Source organism: Sus scrofa, chromosome 8 (genome assembly GCF_054392235.1).
Source record: "Sus scrofa isolate SSC_HxYL_T2T_F1_AM1 chromosome 8, Sscrofa_HxYL_maternal_Yorkshire_Landrace_v2.0, whole genome shotgun sequence".
Classification (NCBI taxonomy): domain Eukaryota; kingdom Metazoa; phylum Chordata; class Mammalia; order Artiodactyla; family Suidae; genus Sus; species Sus scrofa.
Window position 1 is genome coordinate 114,121,770 of NC_139390.1, and position 8,535 is coordinate 114,130,304.

General features: G+C 34.4%; 1 long non-coding RNA gene across 1 annotated transcript in view; it reads left to right on the forward strand.

The window, feature by feature from the left end:
- LOC146400989 (uncharacterized) overlaps positions 1–8,099 on the forward strand; it is a 153,862-nt gene extending 145,763 nt beyond the window's left edge. Inside the window, exon 3 of the long non-coding RNA XR_014813138.1 lies at positions 5,818–8,099. This is a non-coding gene — a long non-coding RNA (uncharacterized LOC146400989). The remainder of the gene's footprint in view (positions 1–5,817) is intronic.
- The last annotated feature ends 436 nt before the right edge of the window (positions 8,100–8,535 follow it).

The following is an 8,535-nucleotide window of genomic DNA, read 5'->3' on the forward strand; positions in this document are numbered from 1 at the left end:
TCTGATGAGATTTATACTGGACTCCTGACCTAGAGAACTGTAAGATAATAATTTTGTGTTGTTTAAGCTTTTAGAGTCACAGAAATTTCTAACAGTTGCAACAGGAAACAAATGCTCATATCATTTCTTATTTTTGTACACTCTGTACAAACTACTACTTTTTTAAACAAAAATTTGGGTTATAATTTACATAACATTTTGTTTTCTGTTGAATTTACCCTACAATGTATTATGAAAATTTGTCACAAGAAGCAATATAATGGTTGAGAGTAGAGCTTCTTAGCCAGACCATCTCAGCTCAAATCAATTATCTTTCTTAACTGATTTGTGCTCTATTTCCTCCTATATACAATAAGAGAGATAAAAATACTGCTACTTTACCAGGTTGACATACAAATATAATGTGTTGACGTGTAAAGTTACTGAAAAATGATTAAATACATTGTAAGAAAAAAGAATAAATGATGGTCCCTAAGTCTTATTATTATAAGGGATCCTTCTATATATAGATATATATTTATAATTGTTAAATTTACTGTATAACTTTCCACTTTAAGCATGGTATGTAATATAGTTAAGCAATCCCTAGGGTATAATATTTAGTTTGTAATTCTTCATGTGAGTAGCTTTTGCTGTGTATCAGACCACTTCAAAACAAGGTGACTTAAAACTTTAACCATTTACTTATATCACAGTTTTTTAGGTTATTTGGGCAATTATTCTGAATTGAGCTAGCTCAGTTCATTTTTGCTGGGCTCTTTCTTGCACCTCTGGTCAACAGGTTGATCTTCTGGTAGTTTGATTCTCTAGTATGGCCTCACTCATGTGAATGGCTTGCAGACTGTCACCCAGGTTGATGGAGTTACCAGGTGTGCAGGTGTGTGCGTCTCATCATCGGGTAGCCTAACTGGGCTTATTTTCCTGGTAGGTAGCAGGATCCCCAGGAGCTGTAAAAGATGATGAGCCCTCTGTGCAAGTATTTGTCAAACCTCTGGTTCCATCTCATTTGCTAACATGGCATTATCCCAGGCAAGTCAGAAGGCCCTGATTCAGAGTGGCAGGGCAGTTCACAAGGCAAGGAGTTTATAGGGCAGGAAAAAATATACGGCTTTGTTTGGAATCTACCACAAATCTAGTTTGCTTCTGATTTTTTTTTTTAAGATGATGAACAATGCTGAATGAATTTACAATTTCAACTTGTCTGAAAAAGCTCAGATGTGCTTTATCTAAGTCAGGCTTCTTCTCTGGCTCTGTTTATTCAAAGAAATGTTTTTAATAATTTGGTTTCTAGTCATTGTAAAGATAAATATTATAATATAACATAATATATGATGTATAATATACAAGGCAGTATTTGCCTAATTTCTTGCTAATATGAGAGTTTATATAATTGTAATATTTATTGCAGCATGCCAAATAACGTGTATAACATTCAGTTATAATTTTCAAATTATTCTCCTCAGTGATTTGTTTTGGTCACATATATTTTAGAATCTATTGAATTTTTATAATTGAACTACATTTCATTGTTATTGCTTCCATTTTCTTACTCTTCAGCTGCAGTGATAAAATGTCTGTACTTAATTTAAGTGCTGTGGACCATCATGCCAGTAATAGAACATAATAGAAACCACAAATTAAACTCTGTGTGTGTGTCTGTGTGTTTAAAATAGCTAGACCATATATACTGACCAGAGCATTGTAACTACTGAGAGGATCCTTCTCAGGTTTCTGTATCCATTGTTAGTGTTTTCTGTGCTAAGTCCCTAGCAATATTAACAGTTAGACTTGCAGAGGCTCTTAGACAAATGAAGGCCATAATATCCTCAATAACAAAGCAATTTGATTTGTTAGCAAATAGCGAAAAAATGTGCTAAGAATTCTGGGATAGTTCTGTAAATCTGTTTTCAAATCTATTGTTACTTGATCTACATGAAATTACTATTATATTTTTAAAATAACTATTTTGTTGTGTTCAATATTTCCCTGTAGTCTTAAAGCTCTGGGAAAGAATACAAGTGGCTTTAAGCTTAACAATCTGACTTTTTAATGATGGAATGACATTTATTTATGTTGTTTATACCTATATTTGAAAACACTGTCAAAATTGAAAAGGCAATATGCTCCTAATGACCCAAAGTATGAAATGTATAAATTTCAAAATGTGATTTCCTTCCTTTTGTCCATTTTTCCTTTGAATTATTCCTTTGGTGCCGTGCATTGAGAAGTCAATCAAAAAATCTGCTCCCTGAAGCCATTCATTTCTTTAGCCCCCTCTGTTTTGGAATGGCAACTATAACATCCAAAAATATTTCTTACTGAAGCTTGTACTGTGTTCACTGTTGAAGACGGAGAATTCTGTATAAGAACTTGCAATTATGGAGTTCCTGTTGTGGCACAGAAGAAATGAATCTGACTAGGGTCCATGAAGATGCGGGTTCAAGCCTTGCCTCACTTAGTGGATCACGGATCTGGCATTGCAGTGAGCTGTGGTGTAGGTCACAGACACAGCTTGGATCCCAAGTTGCTGTGGCTGTAGAGTAGACCAGCAGCTGCATCTCCGATTTGACCCCTAACCTGGGAATTTCCATATGATGCAGGTGTGGCCCTAAAAAGCAAAAAAAAAAAAAAAAAAAAAAGTAACATGCAACTATGAATAAAATAAGGAGTAAGTCCTAGGTCATCTGGACTCCAAATCATGTTGTTATTGTGTGTGCAGCCCTACAGTGCTTTTAAGCATAATCAAACTCTTGCTGGAGCCGCTGGAAATATCTGCTTATGTCACAAACAGAATAAGCATAATCAAGATATCTAGTTCAGTGGGAAAATGTTTTTGGGTTGAATTCAAGTGTTCTCTTCCTTGAAAAATTAAACGTTATCCCCAACACTGCAAAAAAAAAAAAAAAAAAAAGTGCAGAGTAAAAACACCCTTTGTCCAGAAAAATAGAATGGTTTTATTTGTTACTTATGCTACAAAGGAGGAAATTTCTCAATATTACCACACTGCTGAGATTTAGAGGAACAGATAAACTGTGGTTGCTCGAAGTAAAGCCATGCATAGTAATTATAGACTTGCCTCTAGTTTACCTTCGAACTAGGAAATTTCCTAGGCAGAAAAGCTGTTGTACATCTTACATATATGTATGTATAACCTTCATAGAGTTGGAATAGCTTCTTACTTTGCATGGTTATTTCACTCAGAGAATATATTGTCAACCAAAAATAGGGGTTTTTTAATTAAAAAGAAACACTTAAATATGAGGACATCTCCACAATTCAGTAAATTTATTTAATTATCCCTCTTCTCCATCTCTACCATTCTGGTAATAACTCTCACACACAATGTGGCTGCTTCCAAAAAAAAAAAAAAATCTTGCTTACCCATATTCCAGATTTCTCTGACAAATCTCTCATAGAGTTCCCTCTTGACTCTCTTCCTCTGGCTTTCCCTTCCCTTCCATTTTCCACTGTTCTTCCTCCAGCATCTCAGTTGACCCAAATCTGCTCTCACTCATTACTTCAGTCTACGTAATGAGGCTTTGAAAAAAATAAAACATCCCATCTATATTTAAAGTTAGTGGGTGGGATGTTTATGGAGAAATGAAGGGTAAGTTATTGATACCATCCTCCTGAATGTGTGAAGGTAGGCAGAGGTTGTGATCAGCTGTACTCAAACTAAAAGTTTCTCCTTTTTGTTTTGCATTCAACAACTCAATAATCTCCCAATAACCCAGTGACATATGTATAATTATTACCCCTATTTTATAGATGAGGAAATCCAAGTTTACAGAAATTAAGTAACTTGCAAAGAACTCACAGTAATTAGCAAAGCTCACCTTCAGGTTTAACTCTAGAATCCATGCCATTAGATGCTAAATTATGGCCCTGTATTAAACTTACCTGTGTTTGTAGTTTTAGTCCCTCTCACAGTGACTGACATGAAACTGAACCGTAACTGGAAAAGATGAGAAGTACCTGGAAGGGAAAATTCTATGTGGACAGTTCTCCCTTGCATAAAGTTGAATGAGGGCAACACTTCCTTAATAATAAGATACCTATTTACCTCATATCCTTTACAGTTTAATGGTTTATGTGTCTTCTCTTATATACAAAGATAAATACCGAAGTGATTTGGTGAAATATTAGATTATAAATATTCTCTCAACAAAAACCTGTCTCTATCTTGAAAACCATAGTAAATCTTTACCCACTCCTCAAAAATTGACAATAAGAAAACTAAAACAATAATTTTTAAAGTTACCTGGTATGCTCTTCCACAGAGAGATTTTTAAAAACTAAGACTTTAGAAAACACATCTATGAAATTACAAAAAGCCAGGTACATTAATTCAATTTTTGTATTGCCTTAATTACCACCTTTGAAATAAAATACATTAACAAAATAAAATATTGCTACAATATGCCAAATATATTTATAATTCACAATTTCCTTGTATCCTGCTCTTCAGCTAATATTAAATTTTCATTTGCTGGCCAATAATGCCAATGTAATCACTTGCTGTCTTTGAAGTTCTTCCCTAAAAATGATATATTTGATACTATTAGCATTCTTGCACAGCACTCAAATAATAGTTTAGTGTTTATAATTTCTTTGCAGAATGAAGGTATTTAGAATACAAACTTTTTCAATAAATTTTGGGAACTGGAATTTAGTATTCCTGGGTTCTAACTTAAGTTCTGGAAAACATTTAGCAAGAATAATTTGCTAGCCTATTAGTATTTTAGCATTTACTGTGTGAAATATTCTTAAAATGACTCTCAACAATAAAATATCTATTTAACTCATATCCTTTACTGTTTGATGTTTTGTGTCTCTTGCCGTATATCCAAAGATAAATATCCAGTTGACTTGGTGAAATCTTATATTACAAGTATTCTTTAAACTAAAAGATCTCGACTTTCTAATGTGGAATAAATCTCTACCCACGCCTCAAAACTGACAGTTGGAAAATTGGTAAATATAAGAACCAAATAAATCCCTTAATTCCAACTTTTTCCCCTGACCATTGAAGTATTTGTTTTAAGGATAATGTTTTTCTTTGTTTTGTTAGAAAAATACATACCAATAATTTGTTCAATTCCTGAATTAGAAAATTAAGTCATAAGTGTTACTTTGTGGAAAATATGGTTCTTTCTTATTTTGCTAAGAAATGCTACCCAGGCACTCGCCATTCACCAACAAAATGTGGGTATTACTGTGATCAGGTGAGCTGGTGTAATTTGATGTGAAACAGAATTTATTAATGACTAATGAGAAGTATAAGATTATATAGGATTAATGACTAATGAGAAGTATAAGATTATATAGGAAAGTAAATATATAATTATATGGAGACCAGAGAAATATTAACCACATATAGTTAATATTTCAGTGTATTTGTATAGATCAGTTATGATGTTAGCTGGATTGACGTGGTAAGAATTATTACCTATAGTTCTTTTCCAGTTACATTTTTTTCATGTATCAATTTTTTTTGAGCACCTGCTATGTAGCAGCCTGAGGAGGTCACAATCTATGTAGGAGACAAAAGTGAAATAGACGCTATGGCATGATAGAAGTAATTACAAAATTCCGTGAAAGCATATCAAAACAGTACTTAACAAAATTGTTTGACATATGAAAGATTCACAGAGGAGAGGGCATCCAAAGTGAGTAAAGTATAATTAGCCATGCTCAGGCAGGGTGAGGAACCTGTAAAACAAACAGGTGACTCTGAGCATGGGTGAGTAGGCAAAGATGTGGAAAAATAGGAGAGTTTGATCATGATTTTTTCAAGTCATACTATTTTTTTTTCAGGGAAAAATAAGAAATCATTGAAATAATTGTAACTGAAGAATGAAATGATCAGGTTGGCATTTTAAAAAGCCTGACTCTGCGTAAAATGACTGCAAGAGGGTCAGCTCGGTGCCTGAGAAAACAGGTAAGAAACTCTTACAGAGATGCTTGTTCACCTGGAAGAGTAACCTGCCATCTCTGTCCCTGAGGGGGTTCCAGCCAGTTCCCAGATATGTTAACTATATCTAGATGTATGTTAAATATATCTGTGTTAAATTAGATTCTGTGCTCCTCAGACTAACTTTAATATAAGCTGGTGTACATCCTTCACTTTAAAGTCTGGACACAATCAGCTGCCTCTAAGCTGGGTCTTGGGGTGGGTGAGTCTGAGCACACAAGCCCCTTAAGAACAGCTCCTATGATCTGTAGCTTCTGGTGGGTTTCTAGACACGAGCCCCATTGGTTTTCAGAATCAGATACTTTGTGAATTTATCTCTCAAATGTATGTCTTAAAAGTTGAAAGGTCTGGGGAGTGGGTTTGAACCCTTCAATCCTCAGGGAGAAGCTCCAGGTGGGACACTGTGCTAGGGGTGGGATATATGATGAGGTTGTTTCCTAGACTTCCACACCCACTTTGATAAGATTTTCTTTTCATTTGCCTAACGTGTAGTTGTTACTCAGCTACCCTTTAGGTTTCTATAAGAAGAAATTAGTCCATCTGTAGTTGTAGCCTCAATGTATCCATGGGAGGGGGTGAGTTGATGGTCAGCCTAAACGGCCATCTTGAACAGGAAATTTCATACCATTTTCTGAGCAAACTTTTCTTCATTTTCAAATTAACTCCAGGTATATAAAGTTCTCTTCAAAGCAATATTTTAGGCTGAATTAATTTAGATTGTCTAATAAATACACGTAAAGTTGTTTTCTAGCCCTGCCAAGTTTGTGCTGTAATTTAGACTTAGCTGATTTAGACTGGCTTTCCATCAAAAGAAATAAAATGTATTTCATCAGGTTAGTTTTATTAAGGTTGTTCTCAGTTAATTTTTCTCAGAATTAATTTTCACTTCTTAGAGAAACAAGTTTATACATGAATTGTGATAAACATATATTGAGAATAATTTCTGTAGGCATTTGTTTACATGATGATTATTAATATGTAATAATACCATAATCATGTCATAAAACAGTAATGTTCTAATTAATCATTAAATACATATAGTACCACAAATTACATAAATTAATATTTCTATTGTAGCTTTTATGAGAATTTTATACCTTGAATTCTGTTGGAATTCTAAAATATAAATCCAAAACAGTGTTTCAATGTTTTTATCAAAAACTTTCAAGTCTTCATTGCTTTTTCTAAAGACTGAAGATTAATCACCCAGGAAATATTTTTTTAGTGTACATTGCTTTAGGTTGTACATAAATTTTGTAACAAAGTAAATCCCTATAATTCAAAGAACCAAAACTACTTTCACTTCAGCATGTTGTTTTCCCCTACAGCCCTGTTGTTTCTGATTAATCTCTCAGTTTAAATTTGAAATAGAAAAATAAGCTTCCAAAGTCTAAGATCAACACAGTGTGGTGAAATATTTTCATAGGAAAACATAATTTCAGGGAATTCCAGATGTTACTCTTCACTGAAAAAAAAAATGATTCTTAGGTAAACATTAGAAAAGAGCATACATGAAATACATTTTACTCTGTCAAAAAATACATGTAGAGTGTATATTCCCACTGGGCACTTCAGGGGTGATAACAAAAATCATAGTTGTACATGAAGAACGCATTATTGAGAAATAGGAGACTTTGGTTCTGGTCATGTTTCCTTTGGAGGGTAGAGGAGTAAATGTAGATATCACATCTCAAAAATTCAAAGATTATTGGAGGGTATAAGGTTTGTCTACTTGCAAGCTAACAACATAGCTGTCACCTCTCATGTATGTTTGCAGAAAATAGGCAATGTTTTGGTCTAACAAAGACTTGTGTTCAGAACATCAGGCAACATGAGCTTCCTGTTTGCATTGGTTGCCCTAACTTCCAAGTTCCAGGGGGATGATATGGAATAACCCAAGTGGATGCTGTACATGTAGTGAGCTTACATCCCAGCTGACTAAGAAAATCTCCAGGTTGTATAAAGGGCCGCTAGCAAATGTACCAATCAGTGTCCAGGAGAGAGACATTGTTTTTATCAGTTTGATCAGGAAACGAATCTGCCCTGTGTCTGGAGACAGATATTATTCAATATCCTACTAAATTATCTGCTATACAAAGATAGTAAAACAAAACAAAACAAAAAACCTTCGTTTAGAAGAACAGAAACAAGAGATCCATGAAAAACTATCTTCCAACATTAACCATGCCATGTTTCTGCACCATCTTGGCTTTAGGTGAATTTTGCCATGAGAATACTGCTTTCTCAGGTACTCTAATTCATCTGTTGAACAGGAGCTGAAACCAAATCCAATAAATTTTCCTCAGACAGCATTGAACTAATGTTGCAATCAGCAGGGCTCCAAGCAGCAGGGTGAGGTCAGTCATCAGCACTGACTATACCCATACCCTCCAGGGTCCTGGCTGAACAAATATGTGAAGGCCTTGATTCCACATATAAATGAGTTTAAAATTTCCACTGTTCTGAAGATTGTACAGATTCTACCTTGACCTGCAAGAAGGAAGTCTAGGGCACCTCTGTCATCCATTAGAACTTTGGTCAGTGAGTTGAGGCTGATTAAA